The sequence below is a fragment of the Maniola jurtina genome, chromosome 16, assembly GCF_905333055.1.
Source record: "Maniola jurtina chromosome 16, ilManJurt1.1, whole genome shotgun sequence".
NCBI classification, from domain to species: domain Eukaryota; kingdom Metazoa; phylum Arthropoda; class Insecta; order Lepidoptera; family Nymphalidae; genus Maniola; species Maniola jurtina.
The window spans coordinates 3,563,550-3,588,120 of record NC_060044.1 but is presented as its reverse complement, the minus strand read 5'-3'; the positions used below and the strand labels follow the sequence as shown (position 1 = coordinate 3,588,120).

At 36.4% G+C, this 24,571-nt stretch overlaps 1 protein-coding gene and 1 long non-coding RNA gene across 6 annotated transcripts in view; one reads left to right on the top strand and one right to left on the bottom strand.

Annotated features, from left to right (window-relative positions):
* Positions 1-24,571, top strand: part of LOC123873157 (serine/threonine-protein kinase minibrain-like) — a 262,872-nt gene that overhangs the window by 66,073 nt on the left and 172,228 nt on the right. The window lies entirely within an intron of this gene.
* On the bottom strand, positions 6,469-23,385 carry LOC123873167. The gene is made up of 4 exons (XR_006797622.1): positions 23,263-23,385; positions 22,312-22,317; positions 21,867-21,869; positions 6,469-6,480 (listed from the first exon to the last, which is right to left on the bottom strand). It is a non-coding gene; the product is annotated as an uncharacterized LOC123873167 (long non-coding RNA).

Below are 24,571 nucleotides of genomic sequence, written 5' to 3'. Positions count from 1 at the left end.
AAGTAGATCACTAGCCATTGCACTGCTATAGCCATTAGGTACACAGCTAAGTTGGGAGCTGAATTTAAGTATGTTATATTGATTATACTTAAAATTACTATTTACTGAACTACTATATATATTGATTAGGTGTAATTAGCATGTTGAGTATTTCCGGCCTCAATCGCAGAAATTGAAGAGACGTGCTATTAATTGAGATGGGACCACCCAGCAGCAATAAGAATCTAATTCCGTTAAATAAAACTATGAAATAAACATTAACCACTAGCTTCGTTAAGTTAGGTTAACTATATGCGTATTGCGCGCACAAATAAACAAACCAACAAACTAGTAGATTTATAATTATTATTTGTAGAGATTATAGTGTCAATAGAAAAATAATGTTGATGAATGAAACTCGATGTTTTGAGCATGCGATAAAAATGTCGTTGATCAAGTTTCGGAAGCAAGGTGACTCCCGTGACCCGAAGGTGACCCGCGTAGTGCTCGGTTCGACGAACCCAGCACAGTATCGTTACCCTAATCTTCGGTTTGGCGTCAATTAATATTCATACTGAGTGCTGTTGAGGTGTATTTGTGGCGGTATATTCTAAAATAAAACTAGGCTAGCCACCACATACTTACCATTGATAATAATTAATTGTTATGCTTGTAGTCTTGGTTACTGTATACAAAATTACCTATTATACGCACTATTGTTACATCAAAGGCGGAACTAATAAATATTTTTAACTAAACATATTATTTACTTTGAAATCTTTTTCTAACTAGAGTTACGTCACAATATATGATAAAGATATTATTGACACAATATAGAGTAAAAACATTACTTTGACGAGTGGCTAAAAGCAAGACTCTTTACCACTTCTGTTTTATACATATTGGTATTACCAACCACTAAGCACCAAGAAGAAACCAAAGAGTTACCAGACTGGCAATCTTTAGTTTGCGCGAAAGTCGCTGCTGATCTGTGGACTAATCACTAGGAGACAGCTCGCTGTCCACGCGATGACAGCTAGCAGTACGGCATTGCTCGAGTGGCCCGTACGCCGTAGACGCGTGGGCCGTAAGCGAGACGTCAACCATCGAGTAGATTGCGGCAAGCTCACTTGTATGTTGTTTGCAATTGTATATTGTCAATGCAAAACGTATGTACAGAGTACGACTTTAAGCCCATATATGATTTTTTTTTTTAATTTACGGACTAGCGCTTGGCTGCAATGAGACCTGCTAGTAAGTGATGATGCAGCCTATGATGGAGCGCGCTTGCCTAGAAGTTGCCTATTCACTCTTGACTTCAAGGAACCCGTATTAAAAGTGTAAGGGAGAACTGATGCCGGAAGGGCGTTCCGTATTCTAGCGGTTCGGATTAGAAACGAAGAAGTAAATTCCGTTAGGTATTCATTTACCGTGCGGGAGCTATCTTGTAAGTGAGCTACGATCTTTAATCCGTTCACCTGTAAAGCCTGATTAGACAGATTACCCAGTAATGTTATGTAATACGAGCACCCGGATAACCGATACAATTGTCGTCTCAGCTGCCGTCTGCTTAGTGGAGAGAGATTTGCTGCGAACCACAATAACACGTGCCTTGTATCCTTAGCCTAAGGCCTATTCGGTATTGCATAAATCATAGTCTTGATATGGTGTTGCATATCAACACTATGATAATCATAATACACGGCAGGTCTTCATAGAGTGCTCATGTGAAATAGGATAAACTGGACCCAATTTTATCGACAGAAAACATAAAAACCGATTTGGCGTTGTCCATCCACCGTTTCGTCGGACCGCTAACATATTTGTTATTTTAGTCTACATTAGAAAAACAAAGTAGGTATCAATGAAATTCGTTTAATTCTAAATAATAGACGAAAACCTTAATCAGTTCAAGCCAGCGCGGAATGGGTTTAACCAAGCGGAAAAACTGTTTACAAAACAACCATTACCTTAAGCGTAATAATAAAAAGAATAAAAATAAACAACGTGCGATATTTCCGGCGATCGAGGAAACAATAAAATTGAATATCGCATTTCGAGCAAGTAAATGGAGTGGTAATTCCAATAAGTATTAACAGTTAATTCCCACAGTAGGAAAGAAGTAGCCTAGTAGAACTTTAAGTATGCCTGTGGGCCATTAACAGGTCGTAAAAAAGTGATATTTCACAGATTTGCTCTATATTTCTATACCCGCTTAAGGTAAAGTTTATATACTAACTGTTTCAGTATTTCTAAATTTTGTATTTCTAAATGAGGTTTTTTATCCTATTTTTACAGTTTTTAGTTTTATAGTTTTCCAGATTTTCGTAAAAATAACAAGTTTTAAAAGTCCTCTGCTAAATCATAACAACGTAAGTCAAAATTACCAACTTTAACAGAGAGCGAAAAAAAAACATGCTGTGCCAAGATTACAGACGTTTGGATAGTTTAATAGTGATGTGAGGCACAACTTTCAAAAATAAACGTTTTTCTTTCTTTTCTAGTGCTGAAAAACTTATTATTCCTTTAAGAGTTTCTACTGAAGTTTTATTGTTTCTGACTGACCGAAACGACGTTCCTCTCGATTTTCTAACAAACAAACGGCAAACGGCATCATAATGTTTAAACCGCCATAAAATGACTTAGCGGTGTTGGAACTTAAGCAACGATTTATGTGTATTTATATTTTGCTTCCTGTAAAAATCCCATCCAAATTAGGGCTAGTTTAATCAATAACGTTTCTTGATCTAATTGGGAAGTTATCTTGGGCATTGATGAGAAAATATCAACTTGGAAGTTCAAGTTAAAGATATATTACTGTTATGTTAGTAAATGCATCATAATAAGCCGTGACAAATCGGCTACTCATGAATGCGGATTATATATTTTTATTGTCAAAGGAACCAGGCAATTGACAAAAGCAACTTCTATGCAATTATTAAGTAATAATGTCGTTTCCTCAATCCACTTGTGTATTTGTGTACTCAATAGTTCGTGATGTCTGTTATTATGAAAACAGCTGAGCCGAATTAAGGACACGATGAGAACAATAGGTTTCCCATTCCCATTCTCCAATGCCGGTGCCGCTGCGAGGCTGTGACTCATCCGATGTGGCAATGGCGGCTGACTCACAGCTGATCTCATAGATGTGCGAAAGGAGGATACGGGCAGTAGGTGACATGGGCGGTGATGTGCTAATAAAAACAATATCGTATTTTTCTACCAGTATTTGTCATTAGAATGACACCTACGGAATGTAGAGGTGTTAGAGTTTTATTTGGTCATGTTATAAAACAGCATCAAAAAGTTTAGACTTCTTTAAATATGGTTTTTTTAAACGTTGTCGACGTCAAATTCAAACTGTTGAGTCTAGACTCTAGAAACGTGTTTCTAGCAAAGGTTTTCTCAAAAGGTTTTTCAGAAATTCCCACTGACTAAAGCCAGTTTCCTTTCCTTGTTTCGCCCTTTTTGTGTGTCTGATTTTTTTGACAAAAGTCATCGTTTTTATTTTAATTACAATCCTAGCTAATGCCTAATGATTCGCCGTCTGAGATGTGATACACTGTCGATGTGATACAGCCGCGCTAATTTGTAAGACTAGAGACGTATAAGGTAAATAAAACCATTATTTCGTTTCTCAACATTTTTTCGGTACCAAGACAATTCACGACAATTAGAGAACTTGTAACAAAATGTCGAGGCTTCGACGTCACTGGCAGGCGTCAAATGTTCCTACATTTGAGTCTAGATAACCTGTGAATCGCCTGTTTTCCACGTCTCACATAGCCTAATTTTTGACATATCGTCGATTCAGAATCAAACTGAGAGTTATCTCACTCTAGTTTACTCTGGCGACGCCTACTTTTTCGGTACTGCAACACGCAACTGACATTAAATGAATTGCAGTTGTCAACGGAACATTGCATGACGTTGAAATGCTCATTGAAACATATCCATATCGCTTATCCTGTTGGTTTCGTCACTCATTGTAGCTTGTTGCGGATTTTCGCTAGCAACGCGGGTGTATGAACTATCATTACATACCACGAGGCGGCCGGCTGACCTCACATACGAGTGCCTACGTAATATGGGAAGGAAGGATGGCTCTCATAATCATTTGTAACAGTAATAACTGAACACACGATACTTTTAGCAGTTTTAGCATTGTGATATCGTTTTTCGGAAACCGGAAGCTGCGATTGAACTCTAAACTCCTTTATTCGATCGACGCATTGACACGCGGTATATCTTTATGCCGTGGACATAAAGGCGATATTCGTGTCTAACTCATACTCATAAGCCTGCTGTGCCTACTACTACGCGAAGGCTGCATTTTCATTTTGATACAGTTTTTTTCAGGAACTAAAAAGCGTGAGTCGAAAAAAATTGGCTTACCCCATCACCAAACGAGACCTTATTAACCCCCGACCCAAAAAGAGGGGTGTTATAAGTTTGACGTGTGTATCTGTGTATCTGTGTGTCTGTGTATCTGTCTGTGGCATCGTAGCGCCTAAACGAATGAACCGATTTTAATTTACTTTTTTTTGTTTGAAAGGTGGCTTGATCGAGAGTGTTCTTAGCTATAATCCAAAAAAATTGGTTCAGCCGTTTAAAAGTTATCAGCTCTTTTCTAGTTTTCTTGTAGAAAAGAAGCTTAGATAACCCTTAGGTTCATAATATTCAAGTGTCAATTGACAAATGTCAAGCTGTCAAGATGGACGTTGCCTAGATACATAATAATTATTTATTTGAAAATGATGTTTTGGAAAACTCAGATACTTTGGATCGTAGACGCGGAATAGTCCAAGAAAATCGGTTCAGCCGTTTGAAAGTTATCAGCTCTTTTCTAGTTACTGTAACCTTCACTTGTCGGGGGTGTTGAAAATTTTTAATTTACACTTGTTAACTAGTCATTTTGGAATTATTGTGAGATTTCTTAGGTTTTAGGAAAGTTACTTTCAAGAAATAGTCATTATTCCTTTTTTTGCCAAAGTTTGTAGTCGACCGTACAAACTCTACCTATGTTCTTCCGAGTTCTGACATACGTTTGAGACCAGTTATTTAGTTTTGAATCAACAAGTACTGTACATATTATTACTAAACTTACAATGACGTCCAATATCCTACAATGCAAAAAAAAAAACCAAAATGCAATATTTCCTGCCGCGTACTGTATTAACTTTGTCACTTATAGGTATGTATATTACCTATTATGAATATATCATATAGATTACATTACATTCATGAATGGAATTACCATTGATGACGCCAACTGCGGCTTTCAGACTTCAGTGGGTATGAGTGTATGACGTGGAACACGTGTCACCTACCTACTCTACATTGTCGCACACCACAGCCATTGATAAATTGATAAGCTGAAAATGTCGAGTATTCGCTAAAATGACATTTTCAATGGAACATAACTCAAAATTTAAAATACCCCCGACACAAAAACCTCTATAAAAAAACTAGAAAAGAGCTGATAACTTTCAAACGGCTTAACCGATTTTCTTCGATTATAGCTAAGAAAACTCTCGATCAAACATTAAAAAAAAACTAAATTAAAATCGGTTCATTTGTTTAGGAGCTACGATGCCACAGACAGTTACACAGATACGCACGTCAAACTTATAACACCCCTCTTTTTGGGTCGGGGGTTAGTAAAAACTTGATATTCGTTGAACGCGTCATGAATTTTTTATAATATTTCTTAAATAAATAAAAAATCGATCTAGTACGAGTCAGGATCGCACACGAGGAGCTCCGCACCATCGTATAATAAATAACACTACTAAATATTTTTAGAAAATTTTATGGCGGCCATTTTGAAAATTTTATTATTTGTTGTTATAGCGGTTTCCGAGGTACAGCCTACTGACAGACAGATGGACGGATGGACAAGCGGAGGCTTAGTAATAGGATCCCGTTGGCACCCTTCGAGTACGGAACTCTAAAGAGTATTTCGTCTTTCACAGATGGCTCCCCAAAGAGTGTAGTTTGTTCGTTGATTTGCCTTAAACTACAGTTTTTAAAGCATAATAGATTTTACTAACTTTTAAAAAGCTAAGAAGCTGTTTGATTTTTGCTTTTTTATACATTTCTAATATTCTCAGTCAGTTCACAAAATGTTATTTCTATTAAGTACTTGTCTTTGTTTGTTTTACGTGTTCTTTATTAAACGCGTGTTTTGCGAAAAAACATAAATTATACCCCATATTTGACAGCATTACACGTAGGGATTCCTGTACAAATACGCCAGAGGATTGTGTTTTGGTGACAACATGCGTTGTAATAATTTTAATGGAATAGACGCTGTAACCTTTATTTCTTTTTAATTTGAGTGAACCATTACTGTCACGCCCATACGCGTAGCCTGTGGGTCGTTTTCATTAAAAAAAATCTTTCCACTGAACACACGCTTAATTAACTTTGCGGAATTCGTAAATATTTCTTTTTCGCATATATAAATTACAATGTAACTTAGTATTAATGCTCAAGTAACTACACTAAGTAATCTGTCGCAATTTATTAAGTAATAAATAGGTACGGTACGTACAACCTAAAACGATCAACTTTCGCCGTCTACTTACTAAATAATTCAGTAGGTACCTAAATAAGTTTAATTTCAATAAAATAATGATGACATCAATTTCCAGTAAAGTTTGCGATCAAAAGCTACATCTCAAAAATTTCTCCCGCAATAGTACCTACTTAGCTAGCTGACACCTGTTGGCAGCTTTGTATGAGATGGCTGATCCTGATTCAGAACCACCGACAGACAGACCTCGCAATGGAAAACGCGGCGTTTGCAGACCCCCAATTAGGAGGACAGACGTCAAACGAGCCGCAGCTATTCAAGCGGTGCAAGACCGTGGCGTATGGAAGTCCCTACAAGATAACTATGTCCAACAGTGAACGGTTCAACGGTTGATGACGAATGAACGACAAAAACATGGGCTGGCTAGCTCGGATTTTGTCGTCTCACGTCAGAGCGAACTGGAGTGAGGGAACTCTCGGTGTTTCTGAATCGACGATATTAAGTCAAATATTAAGCTATGGTGATTGGTGACGTAAAATTATAGAAAAATATGGCTACATTAGAGCTACCTGTGTCAAATGTACTAACATTTGACGCCTCGCAGTGATATCGAAGCCTCGATGTTTTGTAAGAAGTTCCCTAACTGTCATGAACTTTGCCGTAGTCCTCATTTGAAAATGACGTAAAATTAGCATCGTTTGATATCCCAACGCGGGCAAACGACCTTAATCGCACACCGAGTAGATACAAAGTCAAGGGGTTAATAAACTGCTGAAAGTTAGCCTATCTGTTATGTAAACATCCGTCCCGATAGGCCGGGAGCACCTTCATACGAGTACCGATAGCGCTAACTCTGGTTCAACGCAACGCAATACACATACCTACGTGTTTTCTGATACGAGATGAATGATGCTACGTCAATGTATAATAATTATTATTGCTTATCTGTGTTATTACTATTATGTAAAAGAAACAACGACTTTCTGGTGGTTAAAAAATGTTAAAATATTAAAATCAATCGTCTTTCTTCATTAAAACATATTTCTCAGAATAATTTTCATTTTTGTTAGAATTAAAAAATGTTAAAATATTAAAATCAATCGTCTTTCTTCATTAAAACATATTTCTCAGAATAATTTTCATTTTTGTTAGAAATGGAGATTCCATTGAAATGAAATGAGACTAAAATGATCATCTTTTTTTAGTTCCCAAACCCTTTTCGGCTTAGTAGACCAAATAAACCCAAATGTCACATACCTACTTTTATTTTAAACTGACATAGAAATGACTGATATAGGCATCGAATGAAGATTTTTGTTGCCTAAAATAATATCAAAACAGTTTATCACATACATGAGCAGTTTCGTTTTACTTTTGTAAGGAAATATTTCCTTAAAGCGGTCTCCTTTATGAAAAATACCTTAATCGGCCAAATAAAATGACTCTTTCGGGTGCTTTCGGTGTCCCTTCTCAACCTTTATCTGTGTATAATTTGTTGGGTAGTATTTATTGCTTTATTGTAATAAAGCAATTCACGTTCATCCGGCACCTGTAGGCAGTAGTCAGCGTTGTCTAACTAAAATCAATTGTTTCATTTAGATAGGGAGCTAATGGCAGAAAAAATTGAACCATTAACTTGCCATGCCAGAAATATTACAATAATGACATTTAAAATCAATTACTGGTATACAATTTTATCGCTTCGTTATTATTAAGAGAATTGTGTGAAAACCCAAAGTTAAATAATTTTCTTGCGTCTTGCACTTTGTTACACTAATGCTCCTAGTCAAGACTTCCATATCAATGTTGTACTACCAGTATATTATGTTACTGCGTTATCGAGTAATATTGTTGTTCTTCATTTTTTGGTCAGAAATGGGCAAATCATTTAGGATAGCCTATAGCCTATAGATTTGCTTTTTAAATTGTCTAACTCATTTTTTTCGAAAAATCTGCGACACACGATCTTTCCACGCTTTTTTACAGCTATTCGAACTGGCTTACCCTGTTCAGAAACTTTAAAATTGTATTATGTATTTATAATCAGTCTGAACTCTGAACCATTACCGTAACAAAAAGTATTTCAAATCATAATCAAGTCCTATAAATCTGTCAGAATTAGTAAGACACTGGACATCAAGTCGTAAGCAAAAACGAATTGCATCCCGCAATTGTTTTTATTCGGAAAGGCCCGTCTTGTGCGTCGTGCCACATAGCCCGTTGGTCTGAACCATGAACTAATCATATACCGATATTGCCACCAACTCTCTAACTATATGCACTAGGCAGCGTTGCCTAAAATCAATTGTCTCACTCAATTACCCGACGACATTTACACCCGAAGGGCGCATTGTTGGTGTTCCGATCGGTGAGAAACAATGACTATTGCTATAACAAACAGTAATTACCTGTTTGTTGCGTCCTTGTGTGGTATGTATACGGACTACAGACAGGCTTTGATGCCGTATTTCGATTTTAATCGTTATTGTATGAGAATATGAAGAATACTTAGGTACTACTGGTACTTTTAGTGGGAACATCTTCATCAACTGATAGACGTTCACTGCTGGGCATGTCTCATGCACATTCACACGCCACGGTCTTGCGCCCCCTGGATTCAGCGGCTCCTTGCGACTCGTTTGATGTCGTTGTCTGCCTAATTACATTACTGATATATTATTTATTTTTAGAGCAGGGTTTTAAATCTTACAGTTTTTTTTATTTTGTACCTAAATGACTATTATATTACATAATTGGTACCTTTAAAAAACTAACCAATTTGATATCTATTTTGCAAAGTACATTTACTGTTGTTACCTGTAATAATATTTAAATACAATAAGCTGATATTATTAACAGGACTCTCTCCGTCACTTACTCCATACAATCGTAGTTCCCATTTCATTTGAATATTAAGCAACCAAAGTCCATGAAATTTTGCAGACATAGTCTAGAAACTAATATCTGTGTCTGTGGTGTTTTAGATTTTTCTAATAATATGTAGTTTTAAAATTACAGGGGCTCAAAGATTTGTATTTTTCTTTAAAAAAAGGCCCAACTTTGTGCTCGTTTTTCTAGACAATGGAGCAATTTAATGAAATTTGGAAAAACCACAGACCTAGAAAATTTAATGAATATTATGTAGTAAAAAAATTATCGTTATATATTTTATATTGTTATAATTGTGTGGGAACTACGAAAACCAGAAATTACACCCAGAAATCTTGAAAATTTCGTGCTGTCTCGATTTGTGCAAGCGGGGTGGTGAAGTGCGGGGGACGACACGTGAAACTGACAGAAACTGACAGTCTAAACACACGGGCCACATTTAGACTGCACCCAACTCCAAACTTGTCGATAGGTCTAACTAAATACACTGGTACATTTCAACTTGCGTTAGACGTATGCGTTACCTACTCAGACGTTGCCTGTAGATAAAAATATGTCTCATGTTTGCTGGCAATAGCGCATGCATCAAACCCTGCAAGTTGCAACTCTCTTGCAACCTATTCCTCACGCAATACGCACAGCTTTAATATTATAATTTTTGACAATTTGACAATACTATATGTAATGCCATATCACAGGTCACTCTCTGATTTATTGCTAACAATTTACTTCCAAATGCAAAGAAATCTAAGTGTGTTGAATTCACACTGCCCAATACCAGGACCTTAAATGACATAAGTTCATTGATAAATAATCATATGTTGAAAATAAAGGAGAACCCCGTGTTTCTCGGTATAATGTTAGATGCAAAGCTTCTATGGAACACCCACATATCAACACTTGATGGTAAACTCAGCTCTGCTGCTTACACTGTTAGAAAAATTCGACAGGTACTGACGTGGAAACTGCAAAAATTGTATATTTTGCCTATTTTCACTGTATTATGTCTTACGGACTCTTGCTATGAGATAAAGCGGTAGATATTGAAAAAAAAATGTATTACAGAAAAGGACAGGACGTGCAATTTATAATTTAAAACCGCGCGCTGCCATACAATAAAAATATAAGGAAATAAGTACCTTATCTATTATCTTATAGTAGCTTTTAAATATATTTACAACTAGCTAATGCCCACAGCTTCGCTCGCGTGGATTTAGGTTTTTAAAAATCCCGATCCTTTCATTTCCCAGAACAAAAGTTGCCTCTCCGTAATAGCCCGTCCCCGGGATGCAACTTGTTTCTGTATCACGTAAGAATATTTAAACGGATGATCCTTTTCAAATCCCGAGGGATCACCAGGATTTAGGAATGCAATTTCTTACAGCATCCTATACCTTCAATATCAATTAATAATCGACACTTTTTAAATCCCATTAGCTTTAGTAGTCAGGTCCCCTGCAACATCAGGATTGAGGAGTTGGAATCCAAATTTTTTATTGAACAATGTCGCAAACTTTCTTTATCGATTAAAAAAACTACCCAAAATTACGCAGTTAGGTTACCTGCCAAATTTCATGGTTTTGAGTCAACGGGTACCCTAGAGGTTTTCTTGACACACACGACAGACAGACAGATAGACAACAAAGTGATCCTATAAGAGTTCCGTTTTTCATTTTGAGGTACGAAACCCTAGAAAACGTAGGAACGGCATTCCGAACCAGTGGTAAATTTGTCTGACCATCCAAAAAACTTTGAAGTTTACCTAAAAGTTTACAGGAATAAAAATTTATCATTGTATTCCATTCCATTTCATTCTATTCCATTCTGTTCAAAGATAAATAGATAATAAAAATATTTGTCACCGAAACAATAATTTACGATACATCAACCAATATCAATTTTACTGATGACAATCTGACTATTACCAAAGTGAACGACTACTATAATATCTATTATATACGACTAACATAATATGTATTATAAATTGTGTGCCGTTTGCATTCTCACTAGGTTCTCATTAAGTTTGTTTTATTTGGTTAAACTTTCTGGCATTTATATTGTTATGACGTTTAATTGGCAAACAGTCTGTTTATTGGCTGAAACTCAAAAATTCAGCCAATCACAACAAAGAAAATATTGTAATAATGATTGATGCAGCTTTCTGTAATTGAAAACAAAATATTTGACATTAACTTGAATGTGACAGTGTTTTCCGAATAGGGTTGCCAGAGGCCCCGTATTTTACTGGTTACCCCGTATTTCGGGATACAGAAACCTGGCTGGCGAAATCAAACACTGACGTTATGTCCAGTAGAAAGAATATTTTCCTTTTGCGGCAATGCGTAGCCGAAACCCACTCGATATTGATCATGGTCGTAGCCAAGGCAGCGGGGCTTGGTTTGAGGATGTAAGCCTTTTTTTATACAAGTTAGCCCGTGACTTTAATCTTTTCTAGTGGTAAGTGATGATGCAGTCTAATTTCTTGGCCGTTAGGGCCATACTAACCATATAACTAGCCATGACCGAAGCCTCCCACCAGACCAGAAATGTTGAAATGGCGACTGCGCCTGGGAAGCCGTCAAAAACCTAAGCCTAAAATAATACTTACACTATTTCTTGCATTTGCTTACCAATTTTTTTTGGAAATATATCAAACATTTCGCGCTCACTTCACTCGCGCTTTGAATTTGTATTACTTGGTGTAAACTCCGCAATTTCGTTTGCATGAATTTAGATTTTAAAAAATTCCGTGGGGGATTTTCCGGGCTAAAAAGCCGCCTAAAAAAAATGTCTGGGATGCAAGTTACCTCTGAATAGTAAGTACCAAAATTTTGGTAAAGAAGATGGGCCGTGAAAGGGTAGATAGGCAAATAGATATACTGTCGTATTCGTAATATTAGTATGGATAGGAAGCTTTAAAAATATAATCTTGCTATGGCTAAACTCGTTTCCCTTTCACTTTAATTTTTTCTGTATTGAACCAAAAACACTTACGCTCACTGCGCTCGCGCTTTTTTATTGTTGTATTTTATCTCACTGACAAATTGAAAGGCGAAATTCCACTAACCAGGTAATTAGCCCATAAAGTTGAGCGAATGTTTTTTTCCTCATGACAGGATTCAGTTCCGGCCCTGATAAAACCTCTCCCGCAATCGATTCCTGGCTACGGCCATAGTATTGATACTGTGAAGGTGGAATTACAAATTAAATGTAATTTTAAGTTAAAATGAAAAGATTGTATGCATGAAATGTATTATAACATTTTGCTTTACAAAACTTAAGAGTTTTTAAAAGCTATTTAAATAAATAAATCTTTTATTTAAAACCACATTGCAAACACAGTTCACCAATCAAGACACGGCAACATACGGAGAAAAAATACAAAACTTACAAATAAACTAAAATATCTAAATAGGCTTTCCATGCATTTCAGAGAGAACCACCGCCTATTTCTTTAAATACTTCAAATTTTCAAATTTCTTCAAATCTAAACCCCGTATTTTTGATGGTGGTAGCCTGTAAATCAAAAAGAGGCAGGTGGCAACCCTACTACTTCCTAGACAGAATTTAAAAATTGTTTTCATTACTCGGTATGCCTACTGCCATAGTGTGACAGAAAGTGTGACGGTAGTTGTGACCTCTGATTGGCCGACTCTCTTTCACTATTTGCTAAAATTGATGATTGCAACAACAATTTTTTCTTTTTTGTAATCGAAAACAGAACACGGACGTCAAACAGGTTGACTAATTGCAATCATTTCTGACCGGCTAACATTGTTCCGCTAGTGGCTCAAACTCACTGTCGCAGCAAGAACATGGTAAATTCAGCCAATCACAGCAATTTCAATTGGTTATCACAAATGTACCGATCTAGGAACCGAGAATGCACGAACCAGGGCAGATAGAGATAAGAACAATAATATCATACGTAGGAAATCGACGGGGGATCGTTGACAAAACAGAAAAGTGTTAAAAGATTCTATTCTACGACCCTATTTAATTAATTTTTAGAAGTGTTCCGATAATTTTGTCTATTATACTACTCAGGGTAGAAAGTCCAAAGACACTCCCTCTTATTAGACATCGCGCTTGTTAAATTTTAAAGTGTTAATGCTATGCCATTAAACAGGTGGGCGGAAACATAAATGAAAAACACAATGACCTAGCAGCCTTGAAAACAATAAAAAGATTTATTCCGAGTAAGAACTTCGTTTATAAACATCCGCCAACTCTACTTAGCTACCTACTTACCTCACATAGCCATGAACGAGGAGCTGCTGGTAATAATTTTACTCTTGAGAGTTGTTCGCGCCGGAATTGCAATATGGGAATTTCACAGTGGCAACACTGTATTTAACAGACACTTGACAAGTGACAATCAAAATTTATAACCTTATTTTCAACCACATTTCACACGAAAAAAAATATACCTTCCATGAGTTCCAAGTTTTACTTTGAACAAGAGTTATTACACAATTCACAAGCCATAGTGCTATAGAAAATGCGGTTTTTTTAACATTAAAAACAATTATACTTGCTTAATATTTAATTACCTCATTAATTATATTAAAATAGAAAACGAACATTACTTTAATGCTTCTTAGTACTTACGTTTGCCTTAATGTTCCACTAACCTCTTTGTTGCCTCAAAATTTCCAACGTTTTACGACTATAGATTTTTCTTTTCACTTTGCCATGTCAGATCATACGCTTTAAATAATAATAGGTATGTACTTTATTTTATTTATTTACTAAAACAATGCCTGCGATATTGTCCGCGTAGATTTAGACTATTTGAAAATCTTTGGTTTCCCGGGACAAAAGCCTACCCTCCATCTTCGGTATGCAAGTTATCTTTGTACCAATTTTCCGTGAAAAGGTAACAGATAGATAGATAGACACTTTGACATTTATAATATTAATAGGGATTTATTTAATTCAGTTTCCACAAGCTCTTATCTATTACCGAGTTGCCTAACATAGTCAATAGGCCAATGTGAACAATGCCACACACGGCCAAACATCCGGTGGCTTATCGTAAAAGTTCCGAGGAAACCAACGATTAGCCGCCATAAAGAGCGCTGACGTTTCAAGAATTTTTCCCAACTTGCTTACGCAACATTGCAACCATAATATGACGTCTGTATGCACACACAATTAGTTGTAAAGACTCGTTTTGCTAGCACTTTAATTAATATGTTCTAGATAACGCCTACGACTTCATCCGTGTAGATTTAGGTACTAGGTATTCTTTAAAATTCCGTGGGACCTCTTTGCGAAACAAAAAGTGGCCTATACCTATTCGGCCCTGGGATTCAAGCAATCTCTAAACCATACCTACATCAAAATCTGTTAAACGGATGGACTGTGAAGAGGTAACAGATTAAACACTTTCGCATTTTAAGATATTACCTAGAATGGATTTACGTAGGTCTATGAATCGGTAAAGTTTGTATTGTGTTAATTTAAAAAAAGGCAGAATTACTCAGATGCAAATAGTTCATTATAAAACATTTATGACTATTGACTATCTCGCTTTTTAAGGTTTTATACCCCAAAGGAACCCTATTAATAAGCCTCCGCTGTCCGTTCGTCCATCTGTCTGTCAACGCGCTGTATATCCGAAACCGTATTGCCGCTATAACAAGAAATAATATTTTTTTTTAAATGGCCGCCATTAATATAAAAAAAATGAGTGTTATATCTAGTGCGATGGTACGGAACCCTTCAAGTGGGAGTCCAACTCGCGCTTGGCCGATTTTCAGGCTTCGTCAGATAACAATTACACGTTTGCATATCAAACTGACGAGACTTTCTCTCGAGAAAATCTACACGAGTTTTGTCAAGATAACAGTTAACTGGAATTATAATAATATTTAAATATGCAATTTAACGTTTCTCTGTTAATTATTTTAATTAAATCCATCCTTAGGTTCATTAGCAGGCGGAAGCTCGTTGGAGGCAAACGTTAGAGCTAACCTTGTTACCGTCTAATAAGCATATTCTGCTCACACAGCGAGACGGAAGCGGCGCTAGATGTAGCGACTGGCGAATCTAGACTGTTGCCAGCCGCTGCGGCCGGGCCGGATGAATGGCGTGCATGCGCGTGAGTCGATTACGCAAGGCGGCCGGTGACGCAACGTCGCGACTCGACACCGCGCACCGTTGCTTGTTAGTATGCAAAATAAGTGAAATATCCGTGTCGCCGTGCCTCGGTATGCGCTTACCGTTCCGTCAATAGATGCGCATTGCGCTCCCCCGCGCCGCAACCGCTGCATTTAAGGGCTCCATTAGACGATAGATCCTGCATCAGCCGATTCCGTTGATCATCAACATTGTGGAGAGAAAGCTAGTAACGCATTGGTGGTTCCTCTGGTGCTGCTAACGTTAATGGGCGGCGGTAATTATCATTTAAGATCAGGTTACCCGCTCGCTATTTAAAGACTGACATATCAACGTAAATAGGTACAGCTCAAACCGCTGTGTCTAGAAATTTGAGATTATGCACTAAAGTTCTATATATCTATCTAATCTATAACGTAGTCCCCACGAATCCAACGGGATTTTTAAAAACCCAAACCCATGCGAACAAAGTTACGGATATCAACTTGTAAATATGTAGTAATAAATAAATGACAAATGCAGCAGATTATCCAAATATTCTAAGACGATGGTTATCCATCAGTCAGAGAAGTGACTGACAAAACTGACAGCAAAATCTATCATCTAATGAAACCCTTGCCTACACATAACGCATGGCAGACATACCTACGTACGATGCCTATGCCTTGCTGTGTAATTAGCGGTTAAACTGACCACACGGAAATGCCCCGCGTACAGATTTAATATGTCTTGTTATGTTTGTATTATATTAGTTGTTGAGCCAAAAAACAAAAGATTTGAACGCGTCAAATATAGGGAAATACGGTTCTTGTATTATTCAAATAGATTTCCTAATTGGTAGTTATGTCAATAAGTAGCTATAATAATTAAGGCAAACATAAATTATAGTTCCTTCGATGCGGTCCAATGACACCCTTGAAGTTTCCGTCTAATAACATCCAAATAGGGATGTACAAAGAGCGAAAGAGCAAGTTTTTTGGAAATTGAAATCAAATCGACTGTATTGTTTAAAAAAAAAGTAATTCTTAGTTGTAGCGATACTGCTTTGGCTAATAGCACTATTTTTCACCAACAACTTAAAATACCTACTTACTTGCCATTTAACAAAATGATTATTCAATATGCACGTCTGTCGAAATCGTTCTATTTAGTCCAGAGAACGCGATGACACAATCTGTACATAACCGATACAAAAAGCTAATAGACTTTTAACGTCATGTCTAGACTGATAAGCTAACTCCTGTACCGTAACCATCTGAAGACTGCGTCAGTTGCTTAATCATTGCGCTCAAGCATCACTTGTTATACAAACCTAGTACATAGTAGAAGTATGGCCCGGTATCCACCTAAGCGGAGCGGAGAGATGTGAACAGTCAAACAGTCAGATTTTTAAAAGAAGAGGTGTCAATTTTTTCACGTTATAATATCATGAGTGAAATTTAAATATGCGTTATAACGCACTTTTCTTTATATGATGAAACATAAAAATAAAACATCACATAACAACATTAACATTATATGATAAAGAAACATAAAAATAAAACATTACATAACAAAAATAATGTAGTACAATTTGGCGGTCTTATCGCTTTGAAGCGCTCTCTCCCAGGCGACCACACGAAATTCCACGGACTCTGATTGGTCGACTGAACACATCTCCTCTCCTGTCTGCTTAGGTGGATACCGAGCCTTATAGCCAAGATAGAAAAAGGTAGAGCTACTATTACGAATTCATATCAAGAATGAATTCATATCAAGATTCAAGATGAATAATCAAGGTTCTTCTCGGTAGGAAAGGCATTCCGAACCAGTGGTAGATGCTTTTGACGATTCGAAAGAACTTGTAAAAGTCTAATTGAATAAAAACATTTTGAATTTGAATTTGAATTTGAAGATTTTAAACTCATACGTCAGTACATTCCTTATTAATTGACCAAGTGACATAGCAATAAGTACTTATTTTAAAAGTTTTGAAAAAACCCTGACTGCGGTTTGCTTTGCATCTTTTTCAGCTTGCACATTAAAGCGCATAAATTCCGATATTCTTTAAAATGTGGTATAGGTACGTACCTACTTTATCTTAGGTAATAAAAATAAAAAATGCTTAGTATTGAAAATGAACGACATCGAATGACATCGAATTTGTTGAAATCGGAACTTCATCCCGCCCGCCCCTACGAATGGCAAATTGCACACGCATGGCGCGGTGGGGTGCCAATAATATCGACAAAGGACGGACCTTATTTGTCGAATTTTGACATTATGACGCCGATAAACTTGAGACCAAATATGTTGCCATTATTTAAAGGGATTCACAGCCAAAAACGATCTTCATGTTTTTCTCTAAACTAGTACATATTAATTCCGGCTGTTATTGTGAACACTTTGAACCAAACAACTTGATGTGATATGTGGTCCAAATAAATAGATAGGTATAAATTAATAGGTACTAGGTATAATCTAGCTGAAAACTCAATTAAATAAATAAATATAGGTACAAAAAATAAAAACCTAATTATTGTGACACAGTAGAAACTCCGTAATTACAGTAATTTAATTTTTCTATGATGGGTATGCCGCCGAGGCGCGACGTGTTATTCATAGGGTGTCTACCTGAAATAAAAAAAACCCCGCATTCAAATCTATCAAGCTAAAAGTGAGGAAACCGCGGACATAATTAGATAGTACGGTGCATACAAAGATATAATATATACTCACAGATCGAATGGAGAACCCCCTTTTTATTTATTTATTTTTAAAGTCGTTTAAAAAAATGACAACTACTGCTCTAACATACAATACCCTACATCAGATAACTTTACATAGGGTGTCTTCCTGAAATAAAAAAAACCCCGCATTCAAATCTATCAAGCTAAAAGTGAGGAAACCGCGGACATAATTAGATAGTACGGTGCATACAAAGATATAATATATACTCACAGATCCAATGGAGAACCCCCTTTTTATTTATTTATTTTTAAAGTCGTTTAAAAAAATGACAACTACTGCTCTAACATACAATACCCTACATCAGATAACTTTACATAAAATATAATGGGTTATGAAAACCGCAAACGGACATTGGTTAATGCGCGACAGGTCGAGATGGCAAACGGGATATGAGGTAGGGGGACGCCCCGCACTCCCGTACGTCACCCGCGCTATCCCGCACCCTACTGTCGCGTACTATAGATACATACTACATACCGGTCCAATCTGCTCTTACACTACATCACATAACTTCATAAAAAATGAACTAAATAAAAAAAATCGCTTCATTCGTTTAGACTTTAGAAATTACGATTCCACTGACATACAATTACACACGTCAATCTTAAAATTCCCTTCTTTTTGGGTCGTGGGTCACAAATGTAACGGGCTACGGGTACCCCGAAACAGAAAAATAATTTCTCGCCTGCACAAGTTGATTTTACCACAGCTGTTGCATCCCGTATCAGTAAGCAGTCACAAGGTCTTTCCACTCGGTCGCGTCGGTGTCGACGGTTGCCGTCTGCTTGATTGTTGACATGCCCTATTATTGGTAGTTAGGTGAACACGATAAAGGTTGCCTGAGGCCCGTTGAGTAAACGATCTAAGGCTCTGTTTTGACATTATTTTAAAACTTTATCTTAGCTTCGATAACTTCTATTTTTTGTTACTTTTAGTGGCACGGTTTTGCCGGTAAGGTGGTAACTAGCCACGGCCGTTGCCTCCCACCAGTCCACACCAGCTTCTTCTATTCTTAATTCTTCTTAACTTATTGCACATAACTGACCATTTTTAGATTGAAAAAATTATCAAAATAATTCACATTAAATAAAAATATTGCATTTCAATGTAAAAAAGGCTTGAGAAAATCGCGCAAATATTTCAGTATATCTATTAGCTTACGTAATATCGCGGAGAGCTGAGTCATGCGGCTTGTAGGAAATAACGGTTGCGTTTGTGCCTTATCTATATTTATGTTCTCCGGCGCTAATACAGTCTTTATCATCAGGCGCAGGTGCTTATGTACTCGTGCCTACTGTGTCGTATTATTCTAAGTGCAGGATAAAAGTGACAAGCGAATGACGTTTATCATCCCAAATCAAATGAGTAGATACTGCTAACGTCCGAAAATAATAATCAATCTGTAGTCCGTGGATAAGTTACTTGGAAATGTTGTTTTGACCAAAAGTGATGGTCTTTTTTGACTAATAACGATTAACGACGTTGTCACAGTTCACGACAGATGGAACTTCTAACGAAATGTTGAGGCTTCGACGTCACTGGCAGCCGTCAAATGGTGGTCAAATGTTAGTGCATTTCTAGTAATTGTTTATTTTAACAGTAGAATTGAAAATCGCGACTAAACTGTTATGATTTATCAATATCATCTACATAGATGTGAGGATTAATAACTGTTGCTAAAATACAGCTCTACACCTTGGCTTACTTGCCTTATTAAAAGATATTTCGAAATATAATTTCAAACAAAGAGGAAAAACCGCAAACCAAATTCGTTCATGGTAAAAATATCGCAAAGGAGACCGATGCATTCCAGGAACCACAATTTACTCGGGCAGTATCTCGGAGGCACAATCGCTGAAGTGTCATCCCATTATAAACCCTTTTCTAGACGTCATAAAGTTTATATTAGCTTTAACAATGGGTGAGAAGAATGGAGCGAATGGCCGGTTGAGAATGTTTGCCGCTGACCTAAGTGGTCAATAATGATCTGTTATATTACTTTATACTGAGTACCTTCCTTACTGTTCTGCGACAGGAGGAAGGTGAGCCATATTTTACTGCCCACACTATCTGCTTTACGTTTGTATTGCTGCTGATATACCGTACGAAATTACTGGTCTTGGTGGTGCTATCAAAGTTTCGATAAAGATGTCGAATGTCTTACATAGTATAATCATACAAAACTATTTAACTTTTCTATGCAAACTAGAAAATGTTTAAATGGAATTTCCCGTTTCTATGTCTCCAGATTTTGGTTTCATTGCATTGTATTTTTAGTGTTACATCGTATTTTTATGTTATGTATTGTTATACAATATATGTATAATTGTATATGTGCGATTAGGATGTACAAAATATGTAACAAGGAGTAACTTTACTCATAACTAAATTTTCCTTTAAATGTGTGCTCTATAAGGAGGGAGTTTTCTTTTATTTATCTATTCAATAGACCCTTACTTTACTTAACTTTACTTAAAAGTTTTTATATTTTTTATGAACATCAAAAAATATTATGGAAGTGCTATTTGCATGGATTCAGAGTTTTTTGAATCCCGGGAAAACTAATTGTACAGGATGCAAGCTCTTGCCGGTGAAATCGGTTCAAAGGTTGAATTGTGAAATGGTTATGGACAGCCACACTTTCGCATTTAAACTATAGATGTAAATATGAGAAAAATAATACTAATAATAACTAGTTACTTAAATCAGCGCGAATAAATAATGCAGGAATAATGCAGGATCTCAGGATTCTTCTAACATTATTATAAAATGAAGCCGGTGTTGCTCTTACCGTTTCGTGTAATTAAAACGGCATCGTCGGCGAACTTCATTATAAGGCTTTATCAGTGCACGGCGGAACAGTTATTTTACTAAAGCGAGTTATGTGCGAAATTTCCGAATCGCTTTTTATGACGACCTACATGTTACAAACCACCTGTAGAGTTGTCTCTGTATCAGACGTTGGATTCATGGAAGTCATTATCTTATTCTTGTCTTTTTTTTTCAGTTAAATACTTAACTGTTTGTATCTTTCAAATTTTACTTTTTTTTTTGCTGACCATTGATTTCACATTTCATTCTCCGTAAACCTAAATGGTGTTATGGGGCGGGGCAGGAAAAATTGTAAAAGTCGAACTTGTTAGAGTAACTTATTATTGTAACCAAAGCTTGAGCAAATTTTACGCTAAGTTAGGTACAGAAGAAGAAAATATCTGTAATTTTCAACATACTTACCTATTTCTTAAAAAAAAGTGACTATCTCATAACAGGGTTTGTAAAAAAATCATCATTTCATGAACATCATAATAATAGATGGGATTCGTGACTTGGGTTCTGAATATCACTTGAGTTTTGACCTTCTTGGCGATAAAGCTTGTAGTTACTTACACCGTTACGTGCAGAGTCCAGACTTAACTGGAATTCACTGGAAAATTTGATAATCTCTAAGTAAAAAAACTGTTATCTTGTCGCAATAAAATTGTTGAGTTGAAAAGTAAAACAAGTTTTTTATTCGGTCGTTGAAGTTTACTTGAGTTTACCGCCGTGAATTATTTATTTTTATCGTTAAGTAAATTGTTAAAATAAACTCAAACATAAGTCAGTTTACAAGCTCTTTATACACTTTACGAACTAAAACTATGTAAAAGGTGCCTTTATTTATCTTATCAATAAAGTCCTACTTAGCTTAAAGCTTTAGGTTCCTACATCCAGTCTGGGTGGTCGCACAACTCTATTAGAGTTCTTAAACGTTTTTATGAAGAAATAGAAACGTCAATTTAAATAGAAGTTGTTGATTTCTAAATAGAAAATTAAAGAGAGAAAAAAAAACGACTTTAAATAAGCGTTCGATTTAGTCAAAAATTTGCACTATACCTAGATATGAAAAGTACGTTGCTATAATGAAGATTTCAGATATCCTTCTTAGAATACCACAGATAAGTAAAGATCTTATTGTGACATTTCGCCAGACGACGCCTAGATCGATTACATAAGTTAGTACTCAAGTCCGGCCTGGGTGGTCGAGCGATTGTTACTTCCAACGCGGTGCCTACCTACGCCTACACAATCCAACGGATTATAATTTCAAAAAGAGATTTTTCTAAAGTAGAGTAGGTGTTAAAAATATTTGACAAAGTTGAGGTTATGCTTTAGTAAAGCTAGAAAGATAGTATTGTACCTAGACAGACTTTTCTCTAAAAGGTATTAGTATTACCTAAAGCCGTCTTTTTTAAAAGTATTTTTACCAAAAAATTGTATTTATTAGTAAAAAGAAAAATTCTGTGGATTGGGACGAACTTATCTCTATAAGAGAGTTCTCTACCAATGACCCTTGGTAGAGGTTGTAAAAGAAGAAGAATAAGTACCTACCTATCACAAATATATGTGGAACGCTTAAAAAAAAATTACATACTATAAATATTATTATTATACTGCGACCAGATATACCTGCCTCTTCGTTCAAAGATTTATGATCGATAGTAAACTTGAAAAGCCTGCAAAAAACATACCATCTTTAGAATCACTCGCATAAACTTCCGATTTTAAAAAGGTAGATATATCTGATTGAATCTCATTGTAGCATATAAAAGCTGCTTCAAGTATGGAATTATCATAAGTAACAGGTAGTTTTGGTGTTGTATGCAACGTAAAGAAAGGTTGGCACTTGGTAAAGTAATATAATATGGTAAAGTAATACATTTTTGGCTTCCTGCAGAGAAAGTCACAGGTTACAGCCGTTCAGCACGTTTTTACATAAATAACTTATACTTTGTAGTAAATTCTATATTAATCCTGTCGGCCTTAACCGGTTTATGAAAGAGCTATAAATGGGTCGAGGTATCATTAAAAATGCACGCGATTACAGTTTTGCCTACAGCGGGCGTCGGGCGGGTCTGGCCGGACGCTAAATTAGTGGTCTGCGCTCTGTCGGTAACATACAGTATCGTTTCCTGAAACGACTTTATAATGGGCTTAAGGGGCTGCGCAGACGATGGACTGTTGACATAACAGAGTAGGTTCCTACGGTAGTGGAGCGGGTGGGAGGAGTGTGATGACGCGACGCGAGAGCTCAGTGATCCGTCAACTTGTGATAACTGTCATCCTGCCCCACCTCTCCACTGCTGCAGGAGCCTGCTCAGTTTTTAACCCCCGACCCAAAAAGAGGGGTGTTACAAGTTTGACGTGTGTATCTGTGTATCTGTCTGTGGCGTCGTAGCTCCTAAACGAATGGACCGATTTTAATTTAGTTTTAGCTATAGTCGAAGAAAATCGGTTCTGCTATTTGAAAGTTATCAGCTCTTTTCTAGTTTTCTTACAGAGGTTTTTGTGTCGGGGGTTTTTTAAATTTTAAGTTATGAACTATAGTATGTATAGTTTTGAGTTGAAAATATGTCATTATTTTATAACATCACTAGCCTAATAGATAAAAATATTTTCATTTATTTTCATTTTCACTATGACGTCATAAGTATGACAAAAGCAGCTTGTATTTTTCTTGTCTGTGTCGTGAGAGTCATCAAAAATGTGTAATGTGTTTTCAGAAATAATGATAAAGATGTTGCTTTTGTTTCAACAATACGTTACTTACGCCCTCTCGACTAAAGACACGTCATATTATTATCCCTTACATATTAAGTAACAACCGCGTCAAGTTTCCTTCGCATTACGCTTAATTAAAATCGTAGTCAAGACTCCCGGCCTTTGAGCAACTGCGGCTTATGCCCCGGGGGTGTCGTACACCCTAAACTTGAAATATTTACAAACTAGCTGTTGCCCGCGACTTGATCCGCGTGGATTTGAGTTTTTAAAAATCCCGTGGGAACTTGTTGCTTTTCTGGTATAAAAAAGTTGCCTATGTCAATTTTCAAGACGCGAGCTATCCTGTACCTAATTTCATATATTATATCGGTTTAACGGATGGGTCTTTTGTCTGTCTGTCTGTTATTTTTTTTTGCTTGCTTTGACTTCTATATGCCTCAACTAGGTACTCAACCCATTTCATCGTGACAATAAACGCTATTTGAAGAAGGGTAAGATAGGCTATGTTTAATCTGGGAGGTAAATAAAGTATGTATAGTAATCCTTCAGGATTTGAAAAACCCAAATTCACGCGAGTAGATTTTATTTATGTAAAATTCAAATAATATTATATTTTGATTTTGATAGGATGTTTTTTTCGTGTCAATTTTCCTATAGCATTGTTACAGGATCGGCTCCAATTTCATTTGGTTTAGGCCTTAAATAACAAATATTAGCTATTTACTGTTTAATTTCAAGCCTCATTATTATACTCATTAGAACGCCTATTTTCTT